Below are 21,063 nucleotides of genomic sequence, written 5' to 3'. Positions count from 1 at the left end.
CAAGTGTAAGGTAATGCACTGTGGTAACAAGAACAAAAATTACACCTACCTACTAAATGGGGTAAAATTAGGGGATTCTGTACTGGAAAAGGACTTAGGTGTCATCATAGATAGCAAGCTATGCAGTAGTACCCAAAGTAGTACTGCAGCAAAGAAGGCTAATAAGATATTAGCATGCATAAAACGGGGTATTGATGCTAGGGACGAGAGCATTATACTCCCGTTATATAAATCACTAGTGGGGCCACACCTTGAATACTGTGTACAATTCTGGGCACCGTACTACAAAATGGATATCCTGGAGCTAGAAAAGGTACAGAGGAGGGCGACCAAACTAATTAAGGGCATGGAGACGATGGAATACAAGGAAAGGCTTGAAAGACTAGGCATGTTTACATTGGAAAAGCGGAGACTAAGAGGGGATATGATCAACATCTACAAATATATAAGGGGACAATACACAGAGCTTGCGCGGGACTTGTTTTTGGTTAGATCAACACAGAGGACTCATGGACACTCGCTCAGGTTAGAGGAGAGGAGATTCCGCACAATACGGCGTAAAGGCTTTTTCACGGTAAGGACAATACGTGTTTGGAATTCCCTGCCCGAGGGAGTTGTAATGGCGGAATCTGTCAACACCTTTAAGAATGGGTTAGATAAATTCCTAATGGATAAGGATATCCAGGGGTATGGTGCATAGTCATGCATTATAGTTACTATAAATAGGGATAAAATGCAACGGCTGACAGCAGCATCAGTCAGAAATTTTAGTCAAATCATCATGCATAGGAGACCACAAATAGGTTGAACTCGATGGACAATTGTCTTTTTTCAACCTCAGATACTATGTTACTATGTATCTATTCAACTCTGCAGGACCCATAAACAAAAAAATCATCTAAATAGTGCACCACTCCAGACTCACCCAAATATTCCGAAATACACCAGTGCAAAAAACTGCTAAACTTTTCAAAATATGAACAAGATATAGAACATCCCATGGGAAGGCATTTGTCCACATAAAAACCATCTGCGAGGCGAAAATCCAAATAACGGAAAAAAGCCGAATCAATGGGAAACAATCAGAAAGCCAACTCTATATCAATCTTACTCATCAATGCCCTCCTACCAAAAGACCAAACCTTCACCAACGCCTCTTCAAAAGACTGATATACCACCATGCTCAAAGCTTCCGGAATAGCATCATTAGCTGAAGACCCTACTGGACATGACAGATGTTGAATCAATCTAAACTTTCCTGAAGTCTTTTTAGGAACCACACCCACAGGGGACAAAATCAAGTCTGATATTGGGGATGAGAGAAAAGGCTCCACCATCCTACCAAGGAAAACTTCCTTGTCTACCTTTTCTTTTAAAATCTCTGGGAACTGCTCAGCCGAGCGTAAATTACACACAATACCTGACCTATCTTGACCCACTATCGGTAATTGGAAACTCCTAGAAAAACAAACCCTCAACAGATCTGTATCCTCCCTATTCGGGTAACAATCCAACCAATGTGACAATTTATTTATCCTCACTGGCGTAGGAGCCCTACTTAGCATCGGCAACGAATGTGGATTTGCTGTCTGCTAAAACCCCTTCCACCTCCTGTGGACGGTGTGCAGTCCTTAATGGGATGTGACCCTCCATAGCGGATACAAACATGCCGAAAACAACACCTAGACCGCTGGGTACATTGTCCATTATTAAAAGCGTAACACCTTCCCTGATTACCTTTTCCTGCCTGCCACCTACTATTGGACCCAAAACGTTTCTCTGTAACCACTTTTGACCCACCTTTCTGTGGTTGCGTAACGTCAACAAAAATCTCAACATCCTTCTTTCCAAAATCCATGACAGCTCTACCATGCTGCTTCCTGCGGAACGCCTCATCACATATTCTCTAAGCTACCCCACGCCCCGATCTTGCTAGCTCATGTAACAAATACATATACTTGATTATATTCAAATGCTCCTGTGGCTGTAGCTCTTAGCTTAAATATATTGTAGCAGGGAGGCATGTGGCTCCTTGCTGGTTAATCAAAGACCCAGATTGGGGTTGTGGTGGTGTGGGATGTGGTGCTCCTGGATTGGCTGAGCTGGATGGCTTTAGTGTGGCATACCCTTACACTTTATTAACACTGATCACATACTAATTTCTTTAACACTATTTCTTATTTTAATTACATCTCATTTTTGTATCACTTTCTCTATAGCTTCAGCTTCTTAACACTGCATCTAGATACAGTGCTAGGGACCCCCAATATATACTGAGAGGCCTTGACGCGGCTTGGGGGCTTATACATACATTTGTGCAGATATCTGTAACCAAGATCTCTGAATTCTAAGATATTGTACGGGATTTAAATCTGGTTACTGCTATTATTCAGGGTGCTGGGGGAAACAAGATGTGTTTTTTTCCTGCTCCTGTGGTCTTGTCTCTAAATAGCAAGCCACAAGAACCAGCATCCCTTTATGCCAATTAGAATATGACTTATACACCTCTTCTCCTATACCTGATTTTTTCCTAGCAGAGGCCAGCGCCTTCTTAGCCTTGCTTGTTAATGCAAACATGTTAACATATCTCCCTTCGCGTATGCAATCCTTAATTCTGGGTCCAACGCCCCTTAACACAGCAGTGTTAGCACATTGTAGGGAATTGGACCATCCTCAGATGTGATGCTAGAATTGCTGTGCTTACACTTCCTTTTATGTTTCCTTTTGCAACAACTGCTATCACTGTCCTCAGTCCCTGAAGACTCAGAAGAAAGGTGGAAGAACTCCTTTCCTTTCTGTGCCTGTGTCTGCACTTACGCTTATCTTTAGCTTTCTGCTTGCAGGATTTTTCAGTGACCGCTGTCTTATTGGTGACAATACCCTCAGTACCCTCCTGTAACGCCCATCAGGATCAGATTCAGACTCACCAACCACCCTTTCTGCATCATCCTCGGTAGATTCGACCGCAGCAGCCAACTCACCGGAATCATCCTGTAAATCGTGACTGATCACAGAATCTGCAGGAGAAATGCAAGGGGACACATCCACTAACAGCTCATCATGAACATCTTGACCAACCCTTTCTTTACGCGCTCTTGCACCTGACCCAGAAGCAGCTGCATTCAAAATACTGTTCCCACTAGACTGCATTTCCACATGCCGATTTCTGTCATTCCTCACTGACGTAAGAACGGGGACAAGCGCTGATATCACTGAGGTGCATATAGAAGCCACCTCAAATGAATCCCAACCAGCATCTTTGCGCCCCACAGCATGATGACTGCGCCCTGAACGCACTGCATCTGCATATGACCGCCCAGGGACTGTGAGCCTGTTCGGTGTTCCATCAGAAACACTACTTCTTCTCCACACACCTGGGTTATCAGGCTCAGCTCTACGCGGTACCCCAGTACTGACTCCTCCTGAATTGGCCACGTGCTGACTAGCGGCTCGTATTCCCTCATTGTGGCCCTTCACCAAACTGGCACCTTCCCTCCTACCAATTACCCGCGATGCTCCCGCTCCATGCACCGCTATTTGCTTAGAGGCCCGACTCACATCCCCTCGAGACTGCTCACCTCTAGATAGTCCAGGCTTACCACATCCACCTTTTGTGGACGCAGCCCCCGCAGGCCCACGAGGGGACCACGGGGACAGTCGGGACATATAATCCTGAGGTGATCCCTCTTGTGGCTAATGCATAGCTCCTCTCCCTGGTTCCGCCAAGGCACCCACACTACGTGACATGCTGTTTTCAAGCTGCTCCTCTATAACAATAGAGCTCCTTCTGCTATCTCTGCCACCGGAGCGTGTCACAGATGTACTGGTCACCCGACCTCTGTGTGATGCAGAGACGCCCCTCTCCAAAACCGTCTCTGGAGCCCGAACATCTGCGGTGGTACGGCAACCCTCATTAGTTCCACCCCGCCTTTTTCCTCGCCCAGCTCTACCCTGCACCACCGGCTCCGCAGCACCCACTCCTCTGTCCTCAATAAACCTGAGGGGGGACCCGCGACACGGCTGGGCCTTGACATGCTGAGAAAAGGATAGACTAAATGAAAGAAAAATATAGGAAGAGAGGAAAAATATAAAACAGAATATAGGATAAGAAGAATTGAAAAAGAAAAAAGCACAATAATGTAAAAAAACTGTAAACAGATTCTAGTCACAGTACAAACATACTGTAGAGCACTTCACTGTTCAAATTTCAACAGGAAAGGAGGGAGAATCTAATCAATCCTCGCCTCATAACTGCCAAACCCCGCCCATCACCTGATTTACCTGCCTCCTCATAGGCTAGCCTGTAACCATGACAATACCTATACCTGTCGTTGGCTACCTTATGCAGCATACCACTCAGAATTTTATGTCACTATGGACACTATGGTCTTTGCCGGCATACCGATAGTTGCAATCCCGACGGGGTAGCTAGGAGTGTTCCTCCCCTCTCCCCTAACACTAACCCTCCCTTCCCGCAGCCTAACCCTAACTTCCCCCTATCACTGACCTGATTTGGGAGTGTTGTGGACTCGGGGTTTCTTCTGATGAACGGGAAGAGGAACCGCAACTGGGCCGCAGCAGAGATGGCCGAATGTAGGTTTTCTTCATGCAGGATTTGGATGACAGGCAGGAGGCACGTGTGGATGCGGAAGGTCTCCTGAAAAGATAAGACTTCAAGGGGTGCTGATGAATTTGGTGAAGAATACCGTGAGCTCACCGAGAGCAATACTGAGAAGCTGGGAGACACTGAGGTGCTTGGAGACGCTGAGGTATTTGGAGCTACTGATGTGCGTGAAGACGCTGAGATGCTTGGAGGCACTGAGGTGCGTGGAGACGCTGAAGTGCTTGGAGGCACTGAGGTGCGTGGAGACACTGAGGTGCTTGGAGGCACTAAGGTGCGTGGAGACGCTGAGGTGTTTGGAGGCACTGAGGTGCATGGAGACGCTGAGGTGCTTGGAGGCACTGAGGTGCGTGGAGACGCTGAGGCGCTTGGAGGCACTGAGGTGCGTGGAGACGCCGAGGTGCTTGGAGACGCTGAGGTGCTTGGAGGCACTGAGGTGTGTGGAGACGCTGAGGTGCTTGGAGGCACCGAGGTGCGTGGAGACGCTGAGGCGCTTGGAGGCACTGAGGTGCGTGGAGACGCCGAGGTGCTTGGAGGCACTGAGGTGCGTGGAGGCGCTGAGGTGCTTGGGGGCACTGAGGTGCGTGGAGACGCTGAGAACACTGGAGACTGTGAGACAGAGGACCCGCTGAATGCTGGAATCACTGGAGACTGTAGAACAGGGAACACGTTTGCACAAGGGAGCACTGAAGTCTGTCACTAAGGAGAGACGATACTCAGGCGCCGGGCTCTGTCCGGCGTCCACCTTTGAATTCCCCGCCTTCCTCCGATTGGTGGAGGGGAGCCAGCGACGTCACCCGCCCACCACCCACGTGACAGCCGGGCGCAATGGCGGCGCCCACACTCCGGGGAACCGCCGGGAGCAGCGCCGCCAGACGCCGGGACCCAGCGACCACCGGAGGCGGGGACCGCCAGGAGGACCAGCGGACACGCAGGGGTAAGCGCAGCGGCCGCTGCCCCTGGCATGTGACAGTACCCCCTCCTCCAGGAGTGGCCCCTGGACACTTTCCAGGTTTCGTTGGATGTTTGGAATGGAAGATCCGAACTAGTCGAGGAGCAGTGACTTCGGAAGCTTTTACCCAACTTCTTTCCTCAGGACCATAGCCTTTCCACTCCACTAGGTACTGAAGATTCTTGTGGTAGTAGCGGGAGTCTAGAATCGTTTTGATCTCAAATTCTGTTCCACCTTCGGTCTCCACCGAGATCGGACTAGGAGACACTGACTGGAAACGATTTAAAATAAGAGGCCGGAGGAGAGAAACATGGAAAGAATTTGGTACACAAAAGTGAGAGGGCAAACCCAATTTACAGACTACAGGGTTTAGGACTTGTAAAACTGGGTAAGGCCCGATGAATCTTGGAGCAAACTTCATAGCGGGCAACTTTTAGACGGAGGTTGCGGGTGGAGAGCCAAACCCTGTCGCCAACTTTGTATTGAGGAGCTGCTCATCGTTTTTTGTCTGCAAAGAACTTGTATCGAATGGAGATTTTCTTGAGATTAGCATGAACCTTACTCCAAATTTGACTGAAGTGTCGAAGAGTGGAAGTAACAGTAGGAACATCCTCTGAAGGAAGGAGTGGTAATTCTGGAATTCGTGGATGGAATCCATAATTGATGAAGAATGGGGACTCACCCGTGGAAGCGTGAAACAGATGGTTATGGGCGAACTCAGCCCAGGGTAACAGCTCCACCCAGTCGTCCTGTGAAGGAGAGAGATAAATGCGGAGAAATGTCTCTAAATCCTGGTTGACTCGTTCGGTTTGCACATTGGTTTGTGGATGATAAGCAGATGAAAACTTGAGTTTTATTTGCAACGCCGTACAGAGAGCCCTCCAAAACCTTGCAGTGAACTGTACCCCTCGATCAGAAACTATTTCCTGAGGTAACCCATGCAAGCGAAAGTGTTCTCGGATGAATAATAGAGCCAACTTGGGAGCCATTGGTAGACCTGACAATGGAACAAAGTGTGCCATTTTTGAGAAGCGGTCAATAATCACCCAGATGGTATTGCAACCCTTGGAGAGAGGCAATTCGGTAATGAATCCTAGTTCTATAGTTTTGCTGGGGTGCGCTCCCTGGGTCACTACGGGTACTATTTCTTTTTGTGGGAAGGCAAAGTTCTCCTCACTGGACAGTTTATCAGCAGTACTTCCTTGTTCTGGTATAACACGGTGTCCTCAAAGAAAGAATTGGTATATAGTGAAGTCCCGTAGGGTTCAAATGGATTATAAGAATTTACAATCACATATACAGTGTATCGTAAAGGAAATTTTAATCCGCCTGGGTGCGGCGGACCTACGTACCGGACTTGGTGGGGTGTCAGCAATGTCCACCCAATTGCGCTTGTAGTATCCCTTCCTTTAATCCTGTCGATTCCAATATTGGTTCTTCCCTAGTTCACCTTTACCTCTCCATCCAAGTGGGGGGTTTCCGTAAATAGGAAAAAAGACCAATATAGTGAAGTATTGCTTGTGTTTAGGTGTAAGAATTATTTATTCATAAAGTGCAGGTAAATATAATAATATTTTAAAAATTAAAGACGTCTTGATCACAATAACAAATGTAAAATCCACCACAGATTAGTGGACCCACGTACCAGAGGTTGTAGGGTGTCACAGTGGCCCACCCAAACAGCGCTTGCAATGTAGCTCCCCGGGGTATATAGCAGCAATCAGCGTGTTCCCTCTGGCTCCAGCAGGTCCCTCCAATCAGTCACCAACGCGTTTCTGCCCTCTGGGGGCCTTTCTCAAGGTGTGTGGTGTTAGTGTATGGTCGGTCTATTTAAACCCCACAGTGTGCCCTGATTGGAGGAAACCTTACCGGTACAAATTGACTTAAAAACATAATATAAACAACTTATATTTCACTAACTGGTTATATTCATGTTTTAAAACTGTTCCCTTCCATGGGTAGTGGCATTATTTACACCAGAAACGAGTTATACATTCGTTTCTTATCTCCGCGTGCGTTCCACTACCAGTGGAACGCACGCCATCATTCACTTCCGGGCGTATGCGTTCCACAGTCCGTGGAACGCACGCCGCTTCCTGTAAAAACCGGAAGTGTCGCGTGTAGCGCTGCGGGTCCGTGATGGAGGTCTCAGTGTGCTGGAATAAATAACTGCCTGTCACAGTGTGTCCCCAATTTACCTATAAAGCGGAAGCATATCTAGTATGGGTATACTAAATAACAAGACATAATATATAAGATATATAAACGATTAGCATAAAAATGTTCAACTTCATATAAAATATTAATGCTAGTAAAACAATAATGCAAGTAAAACAATTAAGATTATATATAAAGGAAGGGTATCAAACTCATAAAAACCATTTTAGTTCAAAGTCCATATTTAGCCCTTTTGGATTAAGAGTACCTAATTCGTAAATAAGTCTCATTTCTGTTTGTGCTAATATTTCTTCTTCATTGTTCCGTCTCCAATGATTTTGCACAGTTTTAATCCCTATCACATTGGTCAAACCCTCACACTTACTATTATGAACTGATTTAAAATGGTTAGATACAGAATGGGTGATGAGCCCCTTTTCTATATTTCTAACATGCTCCGCCCATCTTATTTTTAGTGACCTACAAGTACGTCCAATATATTGCAAACCACACTTGCATTCCATCAAATATATACAATTCTTTGTGTTGCAAGTGATGAATTCCTTGATGTCATATTTAATTCCAGTAGATGCTGAATAATAATATTCAATTTTTGATACCTGTGTAGTATGTGTTTGACACATTTTGCACAAGCCACACCTGTGGAAACCTTTGGTCTTTATTCTATTGGATTTTTTAGGAGGAATTGCACTTTTCACCATCCTCTGTCTCAGGTTCGGGGCCCTGCGATAAATGAATTTGGGTTGTGGTTTAATCAAGGGTTTTAAAACTGGGTCCCTAGATAGCAAGTGCCAATGTTTTCTTATAATGTTTTCCATCTCTCTATATTGGCTGTTGAAAGTGGTAATAAAGGGTAACATAATATTCTCTACCTCTCTCTGAGTTTTCGGTCTCAAAATATCCTCCCTATCCATTCTTGCTATTTCTTCTATATGTGTATCCATAGATTGTTGCTGGTATCCTTTTCTGAGGAATTTCTTTTTTATGTCATCTGCCTGTTCTTTATACGTTTCTATTTCCGTGCAGTTCCTCCTCATACGTCTAAACTGGCTCTTTGGAATATTCTTAATCCAGTTAGGATGGTGGTTACTTCCTGTAGGGATATATGAATTGGTATCTGTAGGTTTAAAAAAAGATTTGGTGTGCATGTATCCCTCTTTTATGTATATCGTCAAATCTAAAAAGTTAATTTCTTCCTTACTTATATTAAAAGTTAGGTCAATATTAAAATTATTGGAATTCAATAGTATACAGAAATCATCTAATAGCTCTTTCTCACCTTCCCAAATGAATATTATGTCGTCAATGAACCTATACCAAAGTTTAATGTGTTGGAGGAACCTGTTATTGCCCCAAATATGGTTGTCCTCCCATAGGCTCATGAAGAGATTAGCGTATGAAGGCGCAAAACGAGTTCCCATTGCAGTCCCTCTTGTTTGCTGGAAGAATTTTCCATTATACCAAAAAAAGTTATTTTTTAAGATGAAATTAATGCTTTCCAATAGAAAGGGAATTTTGCTATCGGCATTCTCATTTTTCTCAAGATGGTATTTTACTGCTTGGATGCCTTTTTCATGCTCTATAATTGTGTATAAACTCCGCACATCCGCGGTGCAGAGGAAGGAGTTTTCATTCCACGTTACAGTTTTCAGTTTATTTAAAATATCCGTGGTGTCCTTGATGTGCGACTTAATTTTTAACACTTCAGGTTGCAGGTGATGGTCAATAAAATGAGACAAATTGGATGTTACTGAATTTGTGCCTGCAACTATAGGTCTCCCAGGGGGGTTTATTACATCCTTGTGTATTTTGGGGAGTACATAAAAGACTGGAAGACTGGGATCCGTAATTTTCATGTATTGTTCTTCTTTCTCTGTGATGACTTGCTGTTCTTTGTACTTAGACAATAGAAGTGCCAAATTCTTCTCTATTCTCTCACTCGGATTCCCTCTTAATGTCATGTAGGTCTCTTTGTCTTCCAGTTGTTTCTTGATTTCTTCATCATATTTCTCTGCATCCATAATGACTATCCCCCCCCCTTGTCTGCTGGTTTTATCACAATATTTGTGTTTTCACTGAAATTGTCAATGGCAGCTTTCTGAAGTTTCGTTATATTCCGTGGAGCTTTCATCTTGAAGTGAGTATCTTCCAGATCAGTCGTCACCGCTCTGTTGAAACTTTCTATAAAACAACCACGGTTAAAAGTGGGGTTGAACGTGGATTTAGGCCTAAAGGGGTCCCTGGCTGATGTAGTTTCCCCTTTTTGTGTTAAGAAATATTTTTTTAGTGAAACTTTCCTGACAAATTTCTGTAGATCTAAATAGGTTTGAAATTTGTTTAGTTTGTTATTAGGGGCAAACTTAAGGCCCTTTTCAAGGACATCTTGTTCATCTTTAGAGAGTTGATGTTTACTCAGATTGAATACAGTGGCCTTTTCTGGGGTTGGAGTTTTATCTATAGTGTCCTTCTTTTTAGTTAGACCCTTCCCTCTCTTTCCCCTTTTCTTACTTGTACGCTTAAAGACTAGAACCTTCTTTGCCTCCTCCTGCTCCCACCTAAAAAATCATTCCTATTGAAGGTTTGATATCTGTTTTCCATTCTCAAAGGTGGAGTATGACGTGCTTCTTGACTTCTTCTCCATTCATCTTTGGTATAGAACCTTCTCCGATCAAAATGCTCTCGCCTATGTTCTTTTTCTGTATTGTATCGTGTTCTTTCTCCTCTGTTGGTATCTCTAGTCATCTGGTAATTTCTTCTTCTATTATTACCTGGATGGTAGGTTCTTTTTCTAGATTGTGGCGTTATAAGTTTTTCAGGGGTTAGGTTTCTATTACAATATATCTTATTTTTAAAACTCAATCTCGTTGACCTTTCTGGGGTGGGATTGTATTCACAATTACAAGGTGTTTCCTCTCTATAATCTCTTACCACCTCTACTGAATCCCGCAATCTTTCCTCTTTATCTTTATTATCACTTTTTTTATCGTGTTTGTCCCTGATAAACTTCCTTTTTTTTCTTAATATAGTCTCTTTTTCTTTTCTGACTATCCTTCTTTCCATTTCCCCTTCTATTCGGATGTATTCGTCCAAATCTCTATATGGTGCTAATAACTCTGTATATTGTTCTATCTCAGTTTCTAGTTGGGCTAAATTCTTTTTCCTTTCATTAATAATCAAATTGATCAATGCGGAAGAACATTCTTCCAGAATCGTATCCCATTGATCATAGAATTCACTACTTTCCTGGTCTGAAGAGGGTCTTTTATCTATTCTTAGACCTCTTAGTATAAGTTTCTCTGTATTATATCTTTCTAGGGTCGCGGTCTCCCACCATACCCGACTTTCTTTGAGAAGTATGTATTCTAATTTTTTCATATTACTTTCTATATCTTTCAGATCTAATTTTTCTTTATTCGTAGGAATTTCATCTACTGTGTCTGACGTAAATACTGAATTAATAAGTAGATTTCTTTGTCCCCTGTAACCCAGCATGATGCTGCCGACTTATACTAATAACCAAGAACAGTAATACACAAAAACAAATGTACAGATGGCGCTTCAGTTCAAAGGTGCTGCAATCTCCCAGCTGGGACGGTTATCAATTTCCCAAAAAGTTCAATCCTAGTTCTATAGTTTTGCTGGGGTGCGCTCCCTGGGTCACTACGGGTACTATTTCTTTTTGTGGGAAGGCAAAGTTCTCCTCACTGGACAGTTTATCAGCAGTACTTCCTTGTTCTGGTATAACACGGTGTCCTCAAAGAAAGAATTGGTATATAGGGATACTACAAGCGCAATTGGGTGGACATTGCTGACACCCCACCAAGTCCGGTACGTAGGTCCGCCGCACCCAGGCGGATTAAAATTTCCTTTACGATACACTGTATATGTGATTGTAAATTCTTATAATCCATTTGAACCCTACGGGACTTCACTATATACCAATTCTTTCTTTGAGGACACCGTGTTATACCAGAACAAAGAAGTACTGCTGATAAACTGTCCAGTGAGGAGAACTTTGCCTTCCCACAAAAAGAAATAGTACCCGTAGTGACCCAGGGAGCGCACCCCAGCAAAACTATAGAACTAGGATTGAACTTTTTGGGAAATTGATAACCGTCCCAGCTGGGAGATTGCAGCACCTTTGAACTGAAGCGCCATCTGTACATTTGTTTTTGTGTAATTCGGTAATGAAGTCCATAGAAATATGGGTCCATGGTTTCCTAGGAATGGACAGTGGACGAAGCAAACCGGCTGGAGGCAAACGAGGAGTTTTGTGCTGAGCACACTGTGGACAAGAGTTGACATAGTCTTGTATATCCCTCCTCATGGTGTTCCACCAATATGTCCTTCGTAGAAACTCGAACATTTTCTGGGCTCCCGGATGACCGGAGAACTTGTATATATGGGCTCACTGCAGTAACTTTGGTCGAAATTCCACCGGTACAGACATTCTCCCAGGAGGAGGTCCTAGAGAAGTGGGAGCTGCGGAAATGGAAACTGGACTGAGAATTAGACTCTTCTCAAGGGAATTCTCTTCATCTGAGGCCGTAAGGGAACGGGACAGCGCATCAGCTTTGGCGTTGAGAGTCCCAGCCCGGTACTTAATAACAAACGAGAACCGAGTGAAGAAGAGCGCCCATCTAGCTTGACGAGGGTTTAGACACTGGGCAGTTTTGATATACAGCAAGTTCTTATGATCGGTGTAAATAGTAATTAGATATTTAGCACCTTCCAATAAATATCTCCATTCCTCCAAGGCAGATTTTATTGCCAAAAGTTCCTGATCTCCAATAGTGTAGTTTCGTTTCGCAGAGGAGAACTTCCGAGAATGGAAACCACATGGATGCAACTTTCCATCAGAAGAGTACTGTGAAAGAACGGCTCCAATGCCGACTGAGGAAGCATCGACATCAAAGAAGAATGGTTCTGAGAAATTTGGCTGTTGGAGTACCGGAGCTGACATAAAAGCTGACTTCAACCGGGCAAACGCTACTATGGCTTCTGAAGACCACAGACTTGGATCGGATCCCTTTTTTGTCAATGCAGTAATGGGTGCAACAATGGTGGAGAATCCCTTAATTAATTTTCTGTAGTAATTCGCGAAGCCCAGGAATCTTTGTACTGCCTTGAGAGAGAGAGGCTGAGTCCAATCCCGAATGGCCGAGAGTTTCTCCGGATCCATGCGAAGCTCCGTGCCTGAGATGACATAACCGAGAAACCGAATGGAAGGGACCTCAAAGGTACATTTGTAAATTTTGCCGTAAAGACGATTTCTTCGTAGGCGGGAAAGTACTTCTTTGACCTGTACTCGGTGCTCCGCAAGATTCTTGGAAAAAATCAGAATGTCATCCAAATACACCACTACACTTTGATATAACATATCTCGGAAGACTTTGTTTACGAATCCCTGGAAAACGGCAGGAGCGTTACTGAGACCGAACGGCATTTACCAGATATTCGTAATGCCCGTCCCTGGTATTGAAGGCAATATTCCATTCATCCCCCTGTCGAATGCGTATAAGATTATAGGCTCCTCTCAAGTCGAGCTTCGTAAAAACATGGGCTCCACGAACCCTGTCAAATAGCTCCGTGATTAGTGGCAAGGGATATTTATTCTTAATGGTGATATCGTTTAAACCACGATAATCGATACATGGTCTTAATCCCCCGTCCTTCTTCTTCACGAAGAAGAAACCCGCTCCAGCCGGGGAGGTGGAGGGACGGATGAATCCTTTAAGCAGATTAGACTTAATATATTCCGACATAGCCTGGGTCTCAGGTAGTGACAAGGGATACATGCTCCCCCGGGGTGGCATCTTCCCTGGGATAAGCTCAATGGGACAGTCCCATGGTCTATGGGGTGGTAACTGATCAGCCGCCTGTTCAGAGAAGACATCCGCGAACTCCCGATAGATCTTCGGAATGAGTTCTTCATCCGACCCGGAAGACGCACGGAGTGGATAAACGGGTGTGATGCAACTAGAGTGACAAAACGAGCTCCAGGACAATATTTGCGACGACTTCCAGTCGACGTGAGGGTTATGAATTTTGAGCCAAGGCAACCCCAGGACAAGATCGTGGGGCATCTCCGGAATCACTAGGAACTCTAAACGCTCTTGATATAGAGCTCCGACCTGTAGCTTGATGGACTTTGTACGACTTGTAATAAGACCATTGGTTATTTTGGTACCGTTGATAGCAGTCAGCGTAATAGGTCTTTTGATAGACTGCAGCTCTAAACCCAGCCTCTGAACACAAGAAAGAGAAACAAAATTCCCTGCAGCCCCAGAGTCCAATAGAGCATTAAGAGGTTTGGCAACTGACTCAGAAAACAGATACGGAGAGTAGACAATCCACAGTCGGAGAAGATTTGGTCGTGACCCCCAACTTGACTCCTCCAGAACAAGCTAGGCCTGCCCGTTTCCCGGAGGGGATTTACAGAACTTGATAAAGTGATCTGCGGCTCCACAGTACAGGCATAGTTTACCCTCACGACGGCGCTGTCGTTCCTCCGGAGACAGTCGAGATCGGTTAATTTGCATGGGCTCGTCCGGACATGGTACAACCGCTTGCCTCGGAGGAAGAAGCCGAACCCTGGACCGATCCGACCGACTACGTTCACCACCACGCTTCTGCATGCGGAGGTCTACCTTGACGCAGAGTGAGATCAACTCTTCTAGTGGATCCGGCAGATCCCTAGTGACCAGCTCGTCTTTCAGACGGTCAGAGAGCCCGTTCCAAAAGGCGGCCCTGAGAGCGTCATTATTCCAGCGTAGTTCTGAGGCAATGGTCTGGAAATGAACAACGTACTGCCCCACAGAACGGGAGCCTTGACGAACACGAAGCAAATCAGAGGAAGCGGCGGTTGCCCTGCCGGGCTCGTCGAAGATTCTTCGGAAGGACGTGATGAAATTGGTGTAATTGGAAACCAATGGATCAGATCGTTCCCATAACGGAGACACCCAATCCAACGCTGACCCTTCGAGCAGGGAAATAATATACGCCACCTTAGACCAATCCGTAGGGAAATTATGAGAGAGAAGCTCGAAGTGCACCTCGCACTGGTTTAAAAAACCACGGCAATTCTTTGGATTCCCATTATAGCGGGAAGGAGTAGGAAGCTGAAGGCGTGACTTGGTACCGGCCGGAGGTTGGACGTTACTGGAAACGGCAACTGGAGCAGTTACGGGAACTGAAACTGGAATTACGGAAGCTAAGGATGCTTGAATTTGATTGTCGGCCGGACAATTCCTGGAGATATTGCATCACCTGGCCCTGTGTCGCCTCCTGAGTCTGAACTCGGGAAGCCAAACTTTGGATGGCGCTCGACTCTGTGTTCTGATCCCCCGGGTCCATGAGGCCTGAGTATACTATCACTGACCTGGTTTGGGAGTGTTGTGGACTCGGGGTTTCTTACGATGAGCGGGAGGAGGAACCGCAACTGGGCCGCAGCAGAGATGGCCGAATGTAGGTTTTCTTCATGCAGGATTTGGATGACAGACAGGAGGCACATGTGGATGCGGAAGGTCTCCTGAAAAGACAAGACTTGAAGGGGTGCTGATGAATTTGGTGAAGAATACCATGAGCTCACCAAGAGCGATACTGAGGAGCTGGGAGACACTGAGGTGCTTGGAGACGCTGAGGTATTTGGAGCTACTGAGGTGCATGAAGACACTGAGGTGCTTGGAGGCACTGAGGTGCGTGGAGACGCTGAAGTGCTTGGAGGCACTGAGGTGCGTGGAGACGCTGAGGTGCTTGGAGGCACTGAGGTGCGTGGAGACGCTGAGGTGCTTGGAGGCACTGAGGTGCGTGGAGACGCTGAGGTGCTTGGAGGCACCGAGGTGCGTTGAGACGCTGAGGCGCTTGGAGGCACTGAGGTGCGTGGAGACGCCGAGGTGCTTGGAGGCACCGAGGTGCTTGGAGACGCTGAGGTGCTTGGAGGCACTGAGGTGCGTGAAGATGCTGAGGTGCTTGGAGGCACCGAGGTGCGTGGAGACGCTGAGGTGCTTGGAGGCACTGAGGTGCGTGGAGACGCCGAGGTGCTTGGAGGCACTGAGGTGCGTGGATATGCCGAGGTGCTTGGAGGCACTGAGGTGCGTGGAGACGCTGAGGTGCTTGGAGGCACTGAGGTGCGTGGAGACACTGAGGTGCTTGGGGGCACTGAGGTGCGTGGAGACGCTGAGAACACTGGAGACTGTGAGACGGAGGACCCGCTGAATGCTGGAATCACTGGAGACTGTAGAACAGGGAACACGTTTGCACAAGGGAGCACTGAAGTCTGTCACTAAGGAGAGACGATACTCAGGCGCCGGGCTCTGTCCGGCGTCCACCTTTGAATTCCCCACCTTCCTCCGATTGGTGGAGGGGAGCCAGCGACGTCACCCGCCCACCACCCACGTGACAGCCGGGCGCAATGGCGGCGCCCACGCTCCAGGGAACCGCCGGGAGCAGCGCCGCCAGACGCCGGGACCCAGCGACCACCGGAGGCGGGGACCGCCAGGAGGACCAGCGGAAACGCAGGGGTAAGCGCGACGGCCGTTGCCCCTGGCATGTGGCACCCCCGTTTGTTACTGACCCTAACCTCCCCCGGTGGTGCCTTAACCTACCTCTCCCCCAGTGGTCCCTAAACCTAACTCCCCCTGTCCCGCAGCCTAAACCTAACCCTAACCTCCCCATCCCCCCTTTCCCCCCAGCAGGATAACCCTAACTCCCCCAGGCGGCGCCTATACCTAACACTATACTTACATTCGGGATGCCGGCTGTCAGGATTCCAGCGTTTCTGCTGACCCTATCGTGATTCTGGCGTCAGCATTCCGACTGCCCGGATCCTGACAGCCGGCATCTTGACCCCATCTCAAATTTGCAATAGTAACACTGAAACAAACACAAAATAATAAGATTGCTGGTTAATGCTACCATACAGTATATACCTCTCTAAATGCATGAGCAATGGTAAAATAGTCCTTCCTCATCACTCTAGCCCTAATAATGCCATGCTTGCATTCTGATGCCCTTCCTATTCAGCCCAATACAAGTTTTTTCACTGTTTCCTTTTTGTTTTGGTGTTTTACAACTAATTAAAGGGATCATTGGTATCTGTAACAAAAACCACAGCAAGATGTACCAGTAGTAGATATTGAAACAACATCTGCTGTCTTGGGAAGGAAGGGTAATTAATGTCCCAATTTTTACATTTTTAGGGGGAGATTCAAATGTTTGAAAAGTCAGTCTAATAGACAGGAAAAACAGACACCCAACCGACTTTTCAAACATTTTAATCTCCCCCCTAGAATCTTGAAAGCTGACACTTGTTTTGCTTATCTTTAGCCAAGTACAAATCAATGTTCATGTATCATACCACGTATTTCTTTGTTTATGAATGATTCTTTTTCTAGTAAGATTTATTTGTGATGCGTTTCCTTGTCCTATATCTGAGATACTATTTCTCACAGGAGTTTCACCTTTGTTTGCACTGGGTCCTCTGTGTTTCCTGCAGTAAGAATATCACTGTCAGCCTTATAGGAGGGCTTTGTTAGAAAGACAATACCTGGGAGGCAGATAAGTGTTGCAGCTAATTGGGTTAGCAGTTGACCTTCACTAAATTATTAAAAGTCATTTATAATTAGTGCACAAATCCAGGGAGATTAGAAACAATAATTGATCTAGCAATTGCTGTAACCCACAAGAAAGAGGAGCCACTTCTCACAGAATCTAAATAATGCATAATTGTGAATGACAGAGATAAAATAAAGCGGTAGCCTCATTTAATATGCAAAATGAAGAAATATTAATTTACAGAATGTTATCCGAGGCTATTATCATTCTCCTGCTATTCTATTCTTGGGTAATTTATAATGACTCCTGACATATATGAAAATGAAGGCAGACAATATACAGGTGCTGACTATTGTGGTCACTGTTTATTTGGAACAAGGCCCAATAGTGTTGCCTGTGGCAACAGTCAAGGTTCAAAGTATTATTGTGATTTTACATACATTTTTGGGGCAGCATGGACGGTGTAATGGTCAGCATTACTGCCTCACAGCACTGAGGTCACGGGTTCAATTGCCACTATGGCCTAATGGTGTGGAATTTGTATATTCTACCCATGCTTGCGAGAGTTTCCTCGGGGTACTCCGGTTTCCTCCCATAATCCAAAAATATACTGGTAGGTAAATTGTCTCCAAATACAAATTAACCCTAGTGTGAATGTGTCTGTGTGTACATGTGGTAGGGAATATAGAGTGTAAGTTCCACTGGGGCAGGGACCGATGTGAATAGCCAAATATTCTCTCTGTAAAGCGCTGCAGAATATGTGTGTGCTATAGAAATAACTGGTAATAATTACATAAATAATATGGGCAAGATGATATAGGTCCGAGATCGCCGGAGGTGTGGGATGCCGGATCATCTCAGACTTTTTTTTAAAACCATACCAGTTGTGATTTTACCTTTAAAAAAAAGTCTGAGGTCGGCCGGCATCCCGCATATCCAGCTATCTCAGACCCTATTACATCCGGCCCTATATTTGAATTTTATATTATTTATATTATTTTATATTATGTTACATTTAAACAGATTGACAGTGATGTAGTGTTCCAGCTTATTAAATCTAACTGTCACTTTACTTCCATGGTGTCTGCCTAGTATTTGGGATTTGGGGGTTCTTTGTTCCTCTGCTGTGGTGTAATAGGAAGAAAATGAAGAGGAGCATTCTGAGACCATGAGCGATCCACACTACACTCAAAAACCACCAGTAGGGGTGTCACATATATAGTTAACAAGTCACTTATAAGACAGTTTATATCTGCTTCTTGTCACTGGATAATACTTCCTGCTGGATATACTGGGTTACTGTAGTGAGGATGGCTAATGAATTATCTTGGTCTCTAACTATTCTGCACTCTGTACAGTAGTTCAAGTCAGCAGTAATTGAAATGATGTTTTTTGTAATGTGGTTTAGGATATTTGGATGACAATGGAGTTGAGCGATTACAAACCTATCCAGATGACTGCTCAGTGCCTTTTACCTCCTATGTGAGTCTTTCTGGGGGTCCGTCTACCTCGTATTGTGCCCACTGCCTGCCTTCTCACAGAATCAGGTAACCACCTCAACACTGTTCAACACTCCCTCATACCACACTCCCTCACAGCCCCCAATGGTCTGGGACAACAGTCATTTATATCCTCTGTAACTGATGGCCGGCATATATATAAACGAGCCCGTCCGCGGGTGCTTCAAATCTAACTCTCTCTACACATTATATCTGCCCCACCTGCTCTGCACATGGGCCCTCATTCCGAGTTGTTCGCTCGCAAGCTGCTTTTAGCAGCTTTGCACACGCTAAGCCGCCGCCTACTGGGAGTGAATCTTAGCTTATCAAAATTGCGAACGAAAGATTAGCAGAATTGCGAATAGACACTTCTTAGCAGTTTCTGAGTAGCTCCAGACTTACTCGGCATCTGCGATCAGTTCAGTGCTTGTCGTTCCTGGTTTGACGTCACAAACACACCCAGCGTTCGTCCAGACACTCCTCCGTTTCTTCAGCCACTCCCGCGTTTTTCCCAGAAACGGTAGCGTTTTTTCGCTCACACCCATAAAACGGCCTGTTTCCTCCCAGAAACACCCACTTCCTGTCAATCACATTACGATCACCAGAACGAAGAAAAAACCTCGTAATGCCGTGAGTAAAATACCTAACTGCATAGCAAATTTACTTGGCGCAGTCGCACTGCGGACATTGCGCATGCGCACTAGCGACTAATCGCTCCGTTGCGATAAAAAAATAACGAGCGAACAACTCGGAATGACCACCATGGTTTTGCCCATTAGAGAAAGATTTTGCTTCTGCGATCAGGTCTGAATTAGGCCCATAGTCCAGTGGTTCTCAAACTGTGTTCCGTGGCACCCTGGGTGCCTCAGAGCACTTGCAGGGGTGCCCTGGGTTGATGATCCAGGACCAATTTAAATTATTTATGGTCAATATAATAGGCAAAACCAGTATTGGTGGCTGTCAATAATAAAATACTGTATGTGGACAAACAGAAGCAAATCTTGTCCCTCACCACACAATTAAACCTAAATATGACAAATAAACACAATTTACTTAATTTTATATTTCTTTCTAAATTTCTCAATAAGAAACATATGGTCTAGGGGTGTTGTGAAAAAAAATGATGATACTCTAGGGTGCTGTGATTCAAAAAACTTTGGGAACCCCTGGTATAGTCATATTTGCTCAGTAGTCCAAAGTGTCATGAAACTCTTATTCATGGACTCTGAAAAGGGTTAAGTATTACCAGAAGCTGAATGTGAAGTAAATTTGGGCTGGTTTTGGTCAAATCTTGGGAATTTAGATGTACTTGGCATAGTCTGTGCTTATTTTTCCCCTCTTTTTAATAACATTGGTCCTGATTCAGATGCAGTTGCAACTTTGATGGTGTCGCAACCGAGCAATTATTGGTAGATTGCGCATGTGTTGTGGCCGCAGTGCGCACATGCCAAGGTACCTTGGCGACAAGTGAGGAATCAGTCGCAGAGTTAGTGACAGGTAGAGGCCGTTTGAGGGAGGTAACGGGAAGAGTCTACAAAAATGCAGGAGTGTCGTCACCATTATTGGCGCATGTCTCGGTGTGCAACTATGAGCTCATATGCATAAAACATGGTGCCAGCCTCGCAGCTATTCTGTTTGCCCATGGAGGTACGCAGGGAGTCAGTGTTCTTCGCATCTGTGACGCGGTTGTGATGAGTATGCAGTTGTTGAGCATTTTGCGATGGCTTCGGTGGTCTCTGTCACTTCGCTGCTACACTTGTGATGCTACACTTGTGATGCTTGCAGTTCTGTCACTAAAAAAGGATCGCTGCTGTGTTGGCCCATTACTCATAGATAGGTCTACTGATACAATAATAACCCCTCAATGATGGTTAAATAGTAATGCCTCTAATGATAAATGCATCCATATATGTCCAGCTAACGAGGTTCATTATTGTCCCGTGTTGGCAGGGGAAAGAATGGAAACTAATTCAGTTATTGTTGAAATATCAGAAAATCATAATAAATCCTTCGGTATCACAAAATTGACTTTAACTACAGTATTCCGGATTCCAGATAGAATTATGTGGCGTAGCGGATTATCCCATATGTGCTCCTGAGCCCTTATATCCAGTCAAAGAAAAGGAACTGTTCTGGTTCCCAAATAGGTTCACTAATATGTTTTTCAGAGAACAGAATATACGCACTGAATTACTGCATTCATTGACAGCTCATTTACTAAAATACCAAACTTACTAAGCCTAAAGTACATGGGTACA

Source organism: Pseudophryne corroboree, chromosome 1, assembly GCF_028390025.1.
Source record: "Pseudophryne corroboree isolate aPseCor3 chromosome 1, aPseCor3.hap2, whole genome shotgun sequence".
Classification (NCBI taxonomy): Eukaryota; Metazoa; Chordata; class Amphibia; order Anura; family Myobatrachidae; genus Pseudophryne; species Pseudophryne corroboree.
The sequence above is the reverse complement of the archived record's forward strand: the minus strand, read 5'-3'. Positions refer to the sequence as shown.